Source organism: Bacillus rossius, chromosome 1, assembly GCF_032445375.1.
Source record: "Bacillus rossius redtenbacheri isolate Brsri chromosome 1, Brsri_v3, whole genome shotgun sequence".
NCBI lineage: Eukaryota > Metazoa > Arthropoda > Insecta > Phasmatodea > Bacillidae > Bacillus > Bacillus rossius.
In genome coordinates this window covers 48,979,367-48,995,432 of record NC_086330.1, presented here as the reverse complement: position 1 = coordinate 48,995,432, position 16,066 = coordinate 48,979,367, and positions in this window count along the sequence as shown.

Genomic DNA, 16,066 nt, shown 5'->3' with positions numbered 1-16,066 from the left:
TTGTCTCTTCTCAGTAACTTGTGATTGTCGACGTTTAGGATTCTTGCTTTTGTATTCTATTGTTTGTTGTTAAGTTAGGGTTTTTTCTTCTGGAGTTTCTCAGCAGTCGTTGTTCTCTCCTAGTGATTGAGTATTCTTCTGGTTGTTGAAGGTGGTTGTATGTTGTGTTTTCCTCCTCTATTTGTCCCACCGGCAGGGGATGGTTTAGGAGGGTGGCTTTGACGCCTGTGACGGCGTCACAAAATTATTTTTGTTCGTTCGTTTCACACAGTACACACTTAGGAAATGGAACGTACACACAGTACACACAGGAAACGGAATGTACACACAGTACACACAGGAAACGGAACGTACACACAGCACGCACAGGAAACGGAACGTATACACACAGTACACACAGGAAACGGAACGTACACACAGTACACACAGGAAACGGAACGTATACACACAGTACACACACAGGAAATGAAACGTACACACAGTACACACAGGAATCGAAACGTACACACAGTACACACACAGGAAACGGAACGTACACACAGTACACACAGGAAACGAAACATACACACAGTACACACAGGAAACGGAACGTACACACAGGAAACAGAACGTTCACACAGTACACGCAGGAAAATGGAACGTACACGCAAGAAAACGGAATGATCACACATACAGTAGCGGAAACACACAGGCTTAGTTGGAAATCAGAATACAAGAAATAAAAACACTAAATTTTTACTTTCAATATTTAATTACTTCTCAACATTACACAAATACAAGTAAAAGAAGCCATTATTGTATGTAGCCAGCTTTCCTCAGTTCTTTGAGTATGAAGGATATTTCTTTGATGCACGAATAGTTTCCTGCACAAAGCGAGCCATGTAGAAGTCTTAACCGGTCAACCAATATGTTTGGATCTTTCCATGATGTGTAATCAATCTCTTCTACAACCATCTTACTTGCTTGTTTATTATAAATACTGTTAATATCACAATCGTCCCAGTGATCATAATAAGCATTATCAGTGTTTCGTACTGAAACTGTTACCAGATAACATGAAAGTCAAAAACGATAGCCGGACGTCCGATGACGCCGGTACCAGACGAACCACTGAGTCTTTCCTGATGGCCACCAGGATCGCTTGAGTTAATGGCAGCGAAATGGCGCCATATTTGAATTTTGAAGCGTCCAACACTTGAATTAGTTAACATAAATCTAGGGTAAGCACTATTTACAAATCCAACATACCGCCCACCAAAATTCATATTTTAAACATTTATTGGGCGGGCAACGGGCACAGCTTCACCACAGGCCGTAGAAAGGTGCCTTGTTGGGTCTTCACCTCAGCCACTCTCACGACACCATCTGAGCCAGGAAACGTCTTCACAATACGGCCTAACTTCCAGCACAGTGGTGGTAGATTCGGATCTTTGATGAGAACCAAGGTGCCAACACTGAGGATGTCTTGGTCAGTTAGGCTCTTGGGTCGTTGCTGCAGCTGTTGTAGATAATCCTGGTGCCAGCGCTTCCAGAATGACTGATGCGCTTGCTGGATGAGTTGCCATCGAGACAAACGATTTAGCTTGAGGTGGGACAAATCTGGTTCGGGCACTAGTGCAGGAGGCCCCAAGACTAGAAAATGACTGGGTGTCAGAGCAGCCATGTCGTTTGGATTATTTGAGAGAGCACACAGAGGCCGTGAGTTGAGAATGGCCTCCACTTGTGTCATGAGAGTGTATAATTCCTCATAAGTGAGTACCTGAGCACCTACACTCTTTATGAGGAGAGACTTCACAGACTTTACACCTGCCTCGCACAGGCCTCCAAAATGTGGTGCTGATGGGGGATTGAAATGCCAGGTAACTTGGTGTTCAACCAGCGACTGAGCAAAGGAGTCATGTGTATCCTTGCTTGACATGAAGGCTCTTAGTCCAGTCAACAAGCGACTGGCACCGACAAAGTTAGTCCCGCAATCGCTGTGAAGGTCAGAGCATCGCCCCCGACGAGACAAGAAACGGCGAAAGGCAGCTATGAAAGCATCTGTCGTCAGATCAGAGGCCAGCTCCAAGTGGATTGCCTTGGTGGCAAAGCATACAAACAGGCACAAGTAGGCATCCTGGATGCGGGCCTTCCGCAGTCGGGACATGGTGATTTTAAAGGGTCCAGCATAGTCGACTCCTGTCTTGAGAAATGGCTTGGCTTGTGTGACACGGTCGACTGGAAGATTACCCATAGGTGGGTTTCGAGGCACAGGGCGAACTCGAAAGCATAAAGTACACTTCTTCAGCCGTTGACGAATGAGGCCCCGAGCACCTACAATCCAGAAGTCACGTTGCACAGCAGACTGTAGTATGGTGGGACCACAGTGCATCAGATGGATGTGAAGGTGGTCAATTACAAGGTCTGTCAATCTGTGGTGTTTGGGCAGTAGAATTGTATGTCGTTGGTTGTAAGCCAAGTCTGATAGTTCCAAACGTCCGCCCACCCTGAGAATGCCAGCAGGATCCAAGAAGGGAGACAGCTTGAAGAGTGGACCCCGATATGGTTGGTTAGCTTGCAGAGCTTTGATATCAGATGCGAATGCTGAAGCCTGGGCTAAACGAACCCATACCATCATGGCATCTTTAAGCTCATTAGCATCTGGTGGACTACGGGGGGGAAGTTTCTTGAAGCGCAAACGTTGCACAAAGCGGAGACAATAGGCCGTAATGCGTTTGACCTTGCTTAAAGATGAGAACCTTTCCAGCAGCGTAGTGTCTGCCAGAGGGTTGACACTATGCAAGGTAAAGATCCGTTGTTCCATCACTGTTTCGTCCATGCTGTCCATCAAGCCGGTGAGTTGTGGCCATTCCTCTGGTGGCTTATACAGCCATGATGGACCGGTCCACCACAGCGAGTGGTCAGCTATCTCATTTGGAAACAAGCCCCTAGAGGCACAATCATCCGGGTTGCTGTCTGACAACACATGATTCCAGTGCTTTGCTGGGACAAGGTCATGGATTTGGCCAACACGATTTGCAAAAAAGTTTTCCATTTATGAGGTGATCCACGGATCCAGTGGAGGACAACTGTAGAGTCTGTCCAGGCAAATATTTGGTCTAGGTTCACATGAGGTCCATAATTTTGCAAGATTCTATGCATTGTGCGAGCAAGCAGCAAAGCACCACAGAGTTCCAGGCGAGGCAATGACACTCTTTTAATTGGGGCTACCTTTGACCTTCCAACCAGAAGGTATACAGATACTGAGCCATCAGGTGAAGTGGCTCTGAGATAAACAACTGCCGCATAACCTTGCTCCGAACTATCAGAGAATCCATGGATCTCTAGTAAGAGTTCTCTTTGGGTCACTGGGACAAATCTTGAAATAGTGATGCTAGCCAGACTAGGAAGCTCTCGCTGGAACCGCTGCCACGTTGCAAGGATGTCGGCAGGAGGAGGGTCATCCCAATCTATGCATCGAATCCACAAGTGCTGAATGAGGCATTTTGCAAGCAGGACCACAGGTGACAGCCAACCTAGGGGGTCAAATATTCGCGCCAAGTCGGACAGTATGCTCCGCTTCGTAGCTGTCGAGGAAGTAGGTTGAACATTGTAAGCGAATGCATCCACTTCAGATTGCCACTGCAGACCCAATATTTTGACGGTGGGAAGTCCACAAGTGTTGTCCAAGGGGAGAGCCTTGCTGCCCTGCACCAAGTCTTCGGAAAGCCAAGAGAGCAGAGATAAATCATTACTGGCAAATTTTCGCAACTGAAAACCACCAGCCTTGAGGAGGTCAATTAACTCTCTTTGCAATGAGATAGCATCACGTGCATTGGGTGCTCCAGTTACATCATCAACATACGTGTCTTTTAGGAGGACTGATGATGCCCGAGGGAATCTATCTTTCTCATCTGCAGCCAGTTGATGGAGTGTGCGGATAGCAAGGTAGGGTGCAGATGACACGCCATAGGTAACAGTGTTGAGCCTGTACTCACAAACTGGATCATCATCAGATGGTCGCCACAGAATTCGTTGACAGTCGCGGAATTCCTCTTGAACTAGAATCTGACGGTACATCTGTCGTATGTCAGCAGTAAATGCAACTGCATGATCTCGAAATGAGAGAAGAACGTCAGCTATGTCTCTCTGCAGTTTGGGTCCCGTAAGTAATTGATCATTCAGAGAAGTTCCTTTGCTGTCCTTGGCCGATGCATCAAAGACCACACGTAACTTTGTTGTACTACTGTCTGGTTTCAAAACTCCGTGATGCGGAATATAAAACGACGGTGTAGTCAACTGGGGTTCTTGAACCATTGACATATGACCCTGGTCAACGTAATCTGACATAAATTCTACATAGGATGCCTTAAAATTAGGGTTTTTGTTCATCTTGCGTTCAAGGTAGTGAAAACGTTTTAGTGCTTGAACATGTGATTCCTCAAAATGAGGTGAAGGCTCCTTGAAAGGTAAGGCCACACTATATCTACCATTCTCATCTCTTCTGCAAGTCTCGAGAAAGATCTGTTCACATCGAATGTCCTCAGAGGAAGGCTTTGGGGGTACAATAACCTCTTCCACCTCCCAAAACTGCCGAACTATGTCGTCAAGTGTTGGTGTAATAGAATGAAGTGATACACAACTGAGCGATACTGCAGATGTGGGTACTCTCCCCATCACTACCCATCCAAAGACAGTGTCAATCGCTACAGGGACCTGGGTACTGAGACTTAGTGTGCGTCCGCTCAGCACATAGGGAAACAGATCTGCCCCAATTAGCATGTCAATAGGCCCAGGATGTGCATAGTGAGGGTCAGCTAGTTGCAAATGGGAAAGATGATCCCATGAATGAGGGTTCAGTTGTGTTGTAGGCAGTGAGCCAGTGATCTTAGGCAAAATGAAGGCAGTGAGTGACAATCGCGGACCCTCCTGACCGACTGGTTTCACTAAACAGTCAACTACTCCCCTAGCGACATGCACTGGTACCTGGGAAACACCGTAGACTGGCAGAGCTGCCTTTCGACGTATTAAGCCTAGCCTCTTCACACAACCTTCTGTCATGAAGCTGGATTGGCTGGCAGAGTCCAAGAGTGCTTGAACTGTGTGAGTCCTGCCAGAGCTGACTGGAATTTCTATGAGTGCAGTGGACAGCAAAATCGTAGATGGACTATCTTGATTATGCAGTTCGGATGCAGCCAAATATTGTCCAGGAGATGAAGCACACAACGCATTCACACCATCATGGTCTGGTGACTGTGGTCGCATGTCACTAAAATGAAGTAGTGTGTGATGTCGAGAGTCACAAGACCGACAATGAGAAGACGAAAGGCATGCACTTGCATGATGAGACATTCGCAAGCAGTTCAAACAGAGGTTTCCTGACCTCACCATCTGATACCTTTCCTTTGGGGATGACTCAAGGAACTTGGGGCACTGGTAGATTTCGTGAGGTCCACTGCATATGATACACTTCACTGACTTGGAAACAGTGTTTCCTGCGAATGACTGATGTTGCACATATCTAGAAGCTGGCTTAGAATAAATAGACGACTTGCTCTCAAAGGTTTTCCCAGACGTCACTAGCTGTGACTCAGCTGCACGGTGATAACCCTCTAAAAATAACAAAAACTCGGAAAGCTTGGGTAACTCTGCTCCCTTGTCATTAATAAACAGCTCCCACCGGTTACGCAAAACCTTATCCAGCTTAGCTTCAATGATATGCAGCAACAGCGGGTCCCATTTTTCAACATTGACATCCAGCACTCGTAATGCCGCAATGTGCTCTGCCAGAAGAGACATCATCTTATTCACTGATGCTGGGGCCTCTAATGACACAGATGGTATTTGCATAATTGCTTCAATGTGCAATGAAACAATCAAGCGCTTGTTACTGTACCTCTTAGACAGTAGTTCCCAAGCAATACTATAGTTCGAATCAGTCAAGGGTAATGCCTGAATTACTGCCAACGCGTCACCAGACAAAGATGACTTTAGGTAAGATAGTCTCTCTACATTGGTGAGACTTCTGTTGTCTACAACTAGAGCCTCAAACAGATTTGAGAAGCTGAGCCATTCTGTTGGATTACCCTGAAAGTGGGGTAAATCAATAGCTGGCAGACGGGGTGACGACCCAGCTGCACATTGATTACGTGTTTCTTTGTTCCGGTTCTTAGAATCCTGCACTAATGTGTCCCAGATTGCATTAACTTCATAATAAAGATCGTCGAAGTGATTTAGCCTACTTGTATGCCTTGTGTCATCAAAATCAACTTGCTCCTTGCATGCCAATTCATAAGCCAAATGGTCATCTTCAAACCCATTACGAAGCTGAGATAAGTCCCGACAGGTTGCAAAGAATAATGACTGCTTGGAAGTGTCTGTAGTAACCCTTTTGGCCAGATCCGCAGCACGCTGTAATCGGTTTTCGGCACGCTCCAGACGTCGCTCCAGAGCTGAAACACTGTCAGTCATGGTTGTTTATTCTACTTAAGTACACTCAGTCAAAAATGGGAGCACCAACTAAAAATTTAAATGTAAACGATTTTTCAGCAAAAAATCGATTCTGAACCAAGTGGTGTTTATGAAATCGATTTTATAACTAAAATCGATTCTAAACCGAGTAGTGTTTAAATAATCGATTTTCAATGTCCTGCGAATCGATTTTGTATCGATATTTGTAGTAATGCCGAACAAAGACTTGGCAAAATCTATGTTAAAGGTCTACTTAATAATTCAAAGTCATATTTCACCGCCAGTCTTAGAAAACACGCAATCTTATAGCAGACCTGTCATCAGTATCTGGTTACCGTGGAAAGATAAGAAATAATAGTGCGGCACGACACAAAAGGCTTCGTCAGCACCAACACCGTCAGTGTGATAAAGGCAGTTCTTATCTTCCCTTACGCACTCAGTTGTTATCTTCCCTTCTACGGGAAGCTAATAGCACATTAAGATGATAACCCGTTCACGTTTTTATGGCGGGGCAACGACGGACAAAGGAGACTCGGTACAATGAACGACGCAAACAAACACTCCGAATCTCTTCACGTAACTAGAACTGAGCCCGATAGCTCAGTAATCGCGGTTAGCGGATTGATCCGGCCCGGAGGACCAAATGTTTCGTACTGAAACTGTTACCAGATAACATGAAAGTCAAAAACGATAGCCGGACGTCCGATGACGCCGGTACCAGACGAACCACTGAGTCTTTCCTGATGGCCACCAGGATCGCTTGAGTTAATGGCAGCGAAATGGCGCCATATTTGAATTTTGAAGCGTCCAACACTTGAATTAGTTAACATAAATCTAGGGTAAGCACTATTTACAAATCCAACAATCAGATTTATTTATTATAACACGACGTTTCCATCGTTTCGGTCTCAGGACATCGCCACATTCTTCGATCTTGTCAGCTCTAGGTGCTTCATCACAGTCTATGCCTTTGTCAACAGCCTCAGGGTCACTGTAACAATCACTGTAAAAGACATCCTCTTCACCCAGATTACCGTATGAATTCGCTATCGATGATGTCGAAGTGTCTTCATCGTCTTCATGCTTCCTTTTTAGGAGTCCATCATTTTTACAAAGAATGGAGGATCTACTGAATATAGACTTGAATGTATTCTCACTTTTCACGATGTTGATACTTCCATTAGTTTGTCTTCCCGAAGCCATTAGCATCCTTCAATTTATGTTCTTCCTCACGATCGGGTGAGCTAATACTATCACGCTCAGGACAAGGAAAATTATTGTCGTAATGCAGATCACTCTTCTTTAGTCTAGTGGATCCATCGGTGTCCTCTATGCTGTAAGTAGTCTTGACTTAACATGTTCTACCATGTCTTTTAAATCTGTCAATTCGTGTTAACAACCTGCTACAACGATTACAGCTTAACATGTTGCGTAGTGGGTTTCTAGCACAATCATTCTTCTCATGACGTCTAGCATTCCTTCTCATGGCAAAATCCTTGCCACAGTATCTACAGCGGCTTCCTTCCGATTCAGCTGCAGATAACAAACCACGATCCATGGTAGCTTCTGTGACTAATGTTAGATACAAATTGTCAGTTTTTTCCAATTGGAACCATTTCTTAAATAGAGTTTTTGAAATATTTCATCAGCGAGAGTTAAGTTATCTAATGCAAAGCAAATTGATGCAAGTAGTTCTGCCTGTCGTCAACAGATGTCGCCACGTGTTGCTTGCAGGTAAATAATATATATTTCATTAATGTGAGATGCGGAACGCTCACTATCGATCGCAAAGGGAGGTTGGCTTCGATAGTATCCAAGGAGAAAAAAGTTCGTCCTTCCTGCTAGTGCTTCTCAGATATCTCACGGTCCGCCATCTTGGATTTCGACGTCACAGTGGCCATCTTGGGTGGGTGTGACCTTGACCTTTGACCGAAATGTCAGGAATGATCGCAAGCACATGGATTAGCCATCAAAATATTGATAAGAATAATCAGGAGCACACTGATAAAACCATCAAAATATTGGCAAGAATAATCAGGAGCACACGGAGAAAACCGCCACAAGTTTTCTTTGATATCATAAAAATACAAAAAAAAATTAATAAAAAATTAAAAATAAAAATGACAAAAAAATTCAAACATTCTGCTAGCTTGTGAACTTCTCATTGTTGAGCAAAGATAGAGTTCTAGTACAAGCCAAGTGATCATTAGAAGTCTGGAGACAGTCCCCACTTCGAGTCCGGGACATACTAATAACTATTCAGTGTTAATTACCGTGTTTCAGATTAGTGTATGTCGTCATCATAATGTCCATGTATAATTTGGTATTAATTGTTAATTCGCCTAGACAGTAACAGTTCCAGTTAGTAAGTGCATTACAAACTACCACGTGTTATGCACCAGACACACCGCGCCACGAACCGTTATCACCGTAGCTCAGGATAGCCTGCACACCTCGGTGGAGTAGTCTTCGGAATGCCGTGAGACGTAAACAGTGCCGCCATTCGAAGGCCGTGTAGGCGGAGTGAAGGTTGACGACGATACGGCCAGTCACGTGCCAGTGCCTCGTGTAACGTTCTGTAACGTGTGTTACCGGAATAAAACACTTAAATTTACGTGTGTATTTCACTAATACGGCGTCCTGGGAGGCCATAACAGCCCGGGGGCCCTTTGTCGATGGGTCCCTGCCTGCAGCCACGAGGCCAGGAACCCCGCTCTTGAGACTAAATTCAATTTATATAAATTTAATCAACCAAATTTCAGGACAGGCAGTGGGGACGGCGTCACATATTAGACTTTATTTTCATTGTTTAACATTTTATATTTCCAAAATTATGTTTCACCGTGCGCCTTGTCCCGAATCTGGCCTGTTCAGTTTCCCGCGAAAATCACACATTTTGTGCGGAAGGGCTGGTGGGGAGGGGGGTCGCACGCGGTATAGACACAGATCGCGGAGATGTTGCAGGACGGGGTAATCGAGCCGAGTGAGTCGCCCTACAATTGTCTGGTGGTGATGGCCAAGAAGAAGGACAGCTCACTCCGGTTCTGCGTAAATTTCTAGCCAATCAACGCAGTCACTATCTCAGCATTACCACAAATCATCAACATCACTGATGCACTAGCCGGGTTGGGGGATGCTGGCATATTCACATCGCTGGACCTCAAGTCTGGTACCCATCTGCCCCGAGGATCGGCCCAAGATGGCTTTCACCGCGCCCGACGGCCGCAGGTTTCAGTTCTGCGCCATGCCGTTCGGGCTGATGGACGCCTCCGCGACCTTACAGGTCATGATGGTGCGCGTCCTGGACGGGTTCGTCGGCAAGTTTGCCACGGCCTACCTGGACGATGTCATCATCTGGTCGCGGACGTGGGAGGAACATGCGCACCACCTTGCCATGGTCCTCGAGCGGCTGGCCCGTCATGGCCTGACCTGCGCGCCCCACAAGTGTCATGTCGGCGTGGTGGAATTAGCTTACCTGGGGCACATGGTGAGCGCGGACGGATGCCGTCCCCTGCCAGCCCAGCTCGACCTTATCGAGGCCAAAACCCGGAAGCAGCTGCAGCAGTTGGTGGGGTTGCTGTACTGTGTCAGAAGCTTCATCCCCTACTTCGCCGTCGTCACCGCCCCCATGACCGACCTTCTGTCGCCCAAGTTTCGATTCCGGTGGACCCCCGAGGCCGACCACGCCCTGAACGCCGTCAAGCGCCTGTTCCGGGAGTGCCACACCCTTGCCCGACTACAACCAGCTGAACACATTTACCTACAGACCGACGCCAGCCAGGAGGGCATGGGTGTGGTCCTGTACCAGCTGGGTCCCGACGGGGAGCGGCGCGTCGTAGAGTACGGCAGTGCCAAGTTCGGCCCGGCGGCGCGCTGCTACCACGTCAACGAGCAGGAGTGCCTGGCGGTCGTGTGGGCTGTGGGGCGCTACCAGCATCACCTTGAGGGCAGGCCGTTCACGCTTAGGACGGACAGCCAGTGCCTTAAGTGGCTGGACTCAGCACAGGGGCGGAAATCAAAATTCACCCGGTGAGCACTCACCTTGCAAACCATCGATTTCCACGTGGAGCACGTGCCGGGTCGGGAGAACAAGCTGGCAGACGAGCTGTCGCGCCACCCCGACCCGGGCACCGAGTTCGAGGACGAGGGAACGTGGGACGACCTGTTACTGCCACTAGGGAGCCCCCATGAGCAGCGAGTGGGAGGGGGGGGTCACCGCCACCCTCTACGTGACTCATCCAACCACGGTACCAGGGGGGGACGTACCAGACAACTTGGCAGGCCTCGTCCAGGCCGTGCGTCGTGCGCAGCGGGCGGACGCGGCAGTGCGCGCCAATGTGGCCGCATGAGCGGCGGGACTCCGCCCCTTTCAGCGGTACCTGGACGGCGAGTTACAGACCTGTGCCCCGTGGGATATGGAGAGTTGGAGGACGCATGTACCTGCCGCTGCCCGGCCGACCGTAATGCGCTTCTTTCACGATCACGACTTGGCAGGGCATCCAGGAGCAGAACAGACGCAGGAGGCGCTCCGCCACACCTTCCACTGGCCCAGGGTGGCCCGCGATGTTCGAGAGTACGTTAGGGGGGTGCCAGCTGTGCCAACAGCGCAAGGCCCGGCGGGCTGACGGAGTCGAACAGCAACAGCCCCGCCGACCTCACGAATACTTCCACGTCTTGGCCCTGGACATGATGGGACCATACCAGCGGGTGCCTAGGGGGAAACGCTTCCTCATGGTTGTCTCCGACCTCTTTACACGATTGGTGTAGGCATTTCCCGTGTCCAACTTCCGGGCCAAGACGATCACCAACTTGCTGGAGGGGGATGTCTACCCGCGCTATGGCTTCCCTAGGGTACTCCTGACAGACAACGGGAGCCAGTTCATGGGAAGGCAGTGGCGAGCGGATGGCCGATGCTGGGACATCACACATCATACCACACCCACGTACCATCCCCGTGCCAACCCCACGGAGAGGAGAAACCAGGAAATAAAAGCCCAACTACATCTGCACTTGGGGGACGATCATACTAAGTGGGACGTCCACTTACCCAAGATCCTGTATTGTCTGCGACGGCGCATAAACGCCGTCACCGGCCACTCTCCCACGGAGCTCGTGCAGGGGCAAAACCTGGCACTCCCGGGAGAGTGCTGCAAGGCAAACAGCCACGGAGGACTGGTGGGGGAATGATTTACGACCTCAGATTGAGGCTATGCGAAAACAGGCGAGGGAAAAGCAGGCCCACTTCCTCACGAACAAGACGCCTTCCTCCCCGCACATACCGGTCCCCCTCACAACCGGGCAGTGGGTGTACGTGCGGCAGCACCACCTCTCGGCAGGGTCAAAGAATTTCTGCGCCAGGCTGGCCTCCAAGTGGTCACCGCCGTGGCAGATCCTGTGGAAGACGGGGCCGTCCACCTTCGCTGTGTGCACTCCGTGTGGGCGACCGGCCAAGGTGCACAGGAACGACCTGCGACTAGTCATTACGACCCCGAACCAACCACCTGACAATGACCGCATACTCAGCGGGGACACAGACAGGGACGAGGGGCCCCCGACACCGAACGCAACATAACACCCGGGCAGGAGCCGCCACCCGACACACCCACCAGCGAAGCAGGGGAAGGGCACCCGGACAACTCCTCCCCTCCTAGCCCTGCGAGTGCCACCACCCTCCCAGCCAGTCTAGACGCCAACCCCGCTGACACCCCACACAAGAGGGCGGGGGAAGCGACCTTTTCCCAACCCAGTCCCATTACCAATCCTCCTGATGGCGACGAGGCGCAGCCCATCATCGACTACCCGGACGACGAGGCCCCAGGACCCGAGTCCGACGAGCACGACGAGCCCTGGTGGCCTTAGGACTTGGACCTAAGTACGTCCACTTTCCGAATAGTCGTAGAGGATCCAGAGGTAGGGACAGGGGAGAGGGAAGAAGGCGCAAGTAGGTATCCCTGTCGGAAGCGGCGGCTGGTGCAGCGCACGTGCTGCACGGGAGAACCGTCAGCGGCGCAAGGAGGGGGGGGAACAGCCGACACTCAGGTCATGCCGTCCGGGGACAGCGAGGACGCCAGGGAACCGGACGCACATGCTGATGCAGGGGCCACCCGACCACGCAGGGACCGCCGAGAACCCACACACCTGAGTGACTACGTCACTGCGACCAACCAGAACACTGGGGGGTCGAGCGGCGACAGGGAACAGAGCCCCAGAGTACCCGCGACCGGCGCGACCGCGAGCGCCGGGCCCTACCCCACCTCAGGGACTACTTCTTGGGGGCGATCACGTCACCCGCCAGTAAAATACAAGCCGGGTCATCTGCCGTGCACATGGGGGGGAACCACCCAGGGCAAACGACACCACCCGAAACACATTATGAGACACCACCCGGGAAGCCCCTGTTCTTGTGGGCGAACCACACCGAGACCCAGTACACCACCCACAGCCTAATCCTGCCCGCGTGTGAACCAGTGTGACGTCCGAGTGCGACGTCGGAGTGCGTGTAAGGGTGTTGAGGCACAGAGCGGCCTCGTTGAGGGGGGAGGGGCATTTAATGCCGCCGTTGGTGCTCCCTCTGAGAGACAGGCCGCTATGTGTCCTCAACACCTGAGCCAGTGCTAGTGCGACGAACACGGCCGCGCGTGTGTCTCAGTGCAGCGCCCCGAACGGCGTGACGTCAGTCACGGCCATCTAAATGCTCGAAGCACCCGGCCGGGTGTGGCAACGCGCAACATGCAAATGATTAAACAAACAAACAGAAACTAACAATTCTAACAAGCATAAAAATTGTATTTAATTAATTAATGATATTGTAAATTAATTCCGTTCACAAAACTGGCCGGAATCGCCTTCCCGTGCTCTGTCATTTTCCCGCACGTTTTCCTCCCCTCCCTGGCCCGGTTGCCAGGGAGAGTCGTCATTAGCCATCCAGCACTCGCCAGGGCCGGCAGCCCCGCGCACGGGGAGCATCCAACTTTCGCGCCAATAACCACGGTTAGCATCAATAGGTCATTATCTCCAAATCATCTTTCTTCAGCTCCCCGGTCGGCCCTAACCAGCCGTACGAATTGTCGTGCGGTCCATAATTAAAGTGTGTGACCTGACTACGGGTCTTTAACGTAATACGTAATTTATATTTCAAGGCAGCCCCCCGAGGTGCCTGCGCCTCACACTGTAAGACCTCCCCACAAGGAGTTTGAACTTTTCCCGCGCAGGGCGGCATTGCGCCAAACGCGCCCCGCCAACGTACGAACGCTTCAATCCCTGGGACGTGCCACGGGCATGAACGAGAGACCACGTTGGGTCCCGTCGCGCCCGTTCCCAGTTTAAACGTGGCCCACACCACTACAAAAACCAGTCTCGCATAACGTGATGATTAGAAGTCTGGAGACAGTCCCCACTTCGAGTCCGGGACGTACTAATAACTATTCAGTGTTAATTACCGTGTTTCAGATTAGTGTATGTCGTCATCATCATGTCCATGTATAATTTAGTATTACTTGTTAATTCGCCTAGACAGTAACAGTTCCAGTTAGTAAGTGCATTACGAACTACCACGTGTTATGCACCAGACGCGCCGCGCCACGTACTGTTATCACCGTAGCTCAGGATAGCCTGCACCCCTCGGTGGAGTAGTCTTCGGAACGCGGTGAGACGTAATCAGTGCCGCCATTCGAGGGCCGTGTAGGCGGAGTGAAGGTTGACGACAATACGGCCAGTCACGTGCCAGTGCCTCGTGTAACGTTCTGTAACGTGTGTTACCGGAATAAAACACTTAAATTTACGTGTGTATTTCACTAATACGGTGTCCTGGGAGTCCATAACAGCCGGGGGGCCCTTTGTCGACGCGTCCCTGCCTGCAGCCACGAGGCCAGGAATCCCGCCCTTGAGACTTAATTCACTTTATATAAATTTAATCAACCAAATTTCAGGACAGGCAGTGGGGACGGCGTCACATATTAGACTTTATTTTCATTGTTTAACATTTTATATTTCCAAAATTATGTTTCACCGTGTGCCTTGTCCCGAATCTGGCCAGTTCAGTTTCCCGCGAAAATCACACATTTTGTGCGTAAGGGCTGGTGGGGAGGGGGGTCGCAAGCGGTGATAGCGGCAGTATCCTTCCGGAGCTCACAGAGGCCGGCAAGCCTCCGTGCATCATGGGATCAGCACTATCTTTATTTTCACCGACGTGTAGTTTTCCATAGTTAATTATTTATTGAACCTTTTCCTTCAGTCCCGTGGTGGGTCTTGATTTACAGTGTGGTATGTGACATAATTATTTAGTGCTCCACGACGAGCATACGACGTCATACGTAAGTACTGTGTAAGAACTGGGAGATGGTCCGTCAGTGCCTCACGCAGCCAGCCGGCTACTTAGTTTTAGCCTGCACGAGGCAGCCAGTAGGCAATACGTTACTAACTTTTGAACGCATCATCATCTGGGACAGTTTCAGGACTCGTGTAGCATCACCGGAGCCGCGGGCCTACACGATCGAAGCCTAGTGTAATACATAATGTCATTGTGAAGTGTGATCTTGTTTAGGGTTCGTCTATGAAATAATTGTGTCGTGTCTGAACTGAATGACTTTACCGCTTATTAAAATCTCGAGTCGCCACTGAGAAAGTGGCCGCGCGTGCTCCGATTCGTTTCGGGACAACCGTTACGGCCAGGAAGGGTAGCACCTTGTAAAGGGCTATTCCGGAATAAATTAATAAGTTGTAACCCGGTGTTTTCTTGGACTTATCAGGCATCCCGAGTGGCCTAAACAGCTCGGGGGGCCCTGCTGCGTAGAACCTTTGCCTCCCGCCACAAGGCCGAACCTACCCCGAGATTCCAGACATTACAAAAACTTCAAAATTCACATGGAGGTAACGGGGTTCGTGTGAAGTAATTTCAATTAAATTCAGTATTCAACTCTTTTATGTAGTGCATCTGTACACTGGACAAGTTCTGACGCCACTCTCGCTGCCTGTCTAAGTTTTAAATTGATTATTAATGTTGAAAGTCATCTCAGGCGTTTTAACGGGGGTTCGGCCTCGTGGCTGCAGGCAGGAGCGCGTCGATGTTCGAAACCTACGCGGGCTGTTCAGGCCACCCAGGACGCCTTATTAATAACTGGTAAACGATTTGACATGACACTGCACTTTATTCAGAACCGATACACTTATTGGTCCAGGTACTGGTTGCTTCTGTTGTCTAACCGCTGCAACACGTGTATCTTTCTACGTAAACGGTACGCACGACCAGGATAGGTTGCCAAGTGGTATACACAGACTTATACAGTGGCCGATTATAAATGTGAATGGCGCGGCGGATAGCCACAGATCTCCTGTGCTGCAAGAACTTATACAGGCAGTTACGTTAGCATTGAAAACAACACATACAAACGGACGTTTTAAAGTTATTTGCAATCTAACCTATGGCGAAATATTAAGGTCCCGAAAAAGTACGTAACCCGGTATGCTGGAATCATACACGTTACAGTCACTTATTAATCAGAAGATACTCGGTTTGATTGCATGTTACAAGTTACACATTTACTGACGATGAAAGTTAAAAGGCGAAAGTTAGCGAGTAAGAACTCGACGCACGTTGCTAAGAGTCTTCGATGATAAC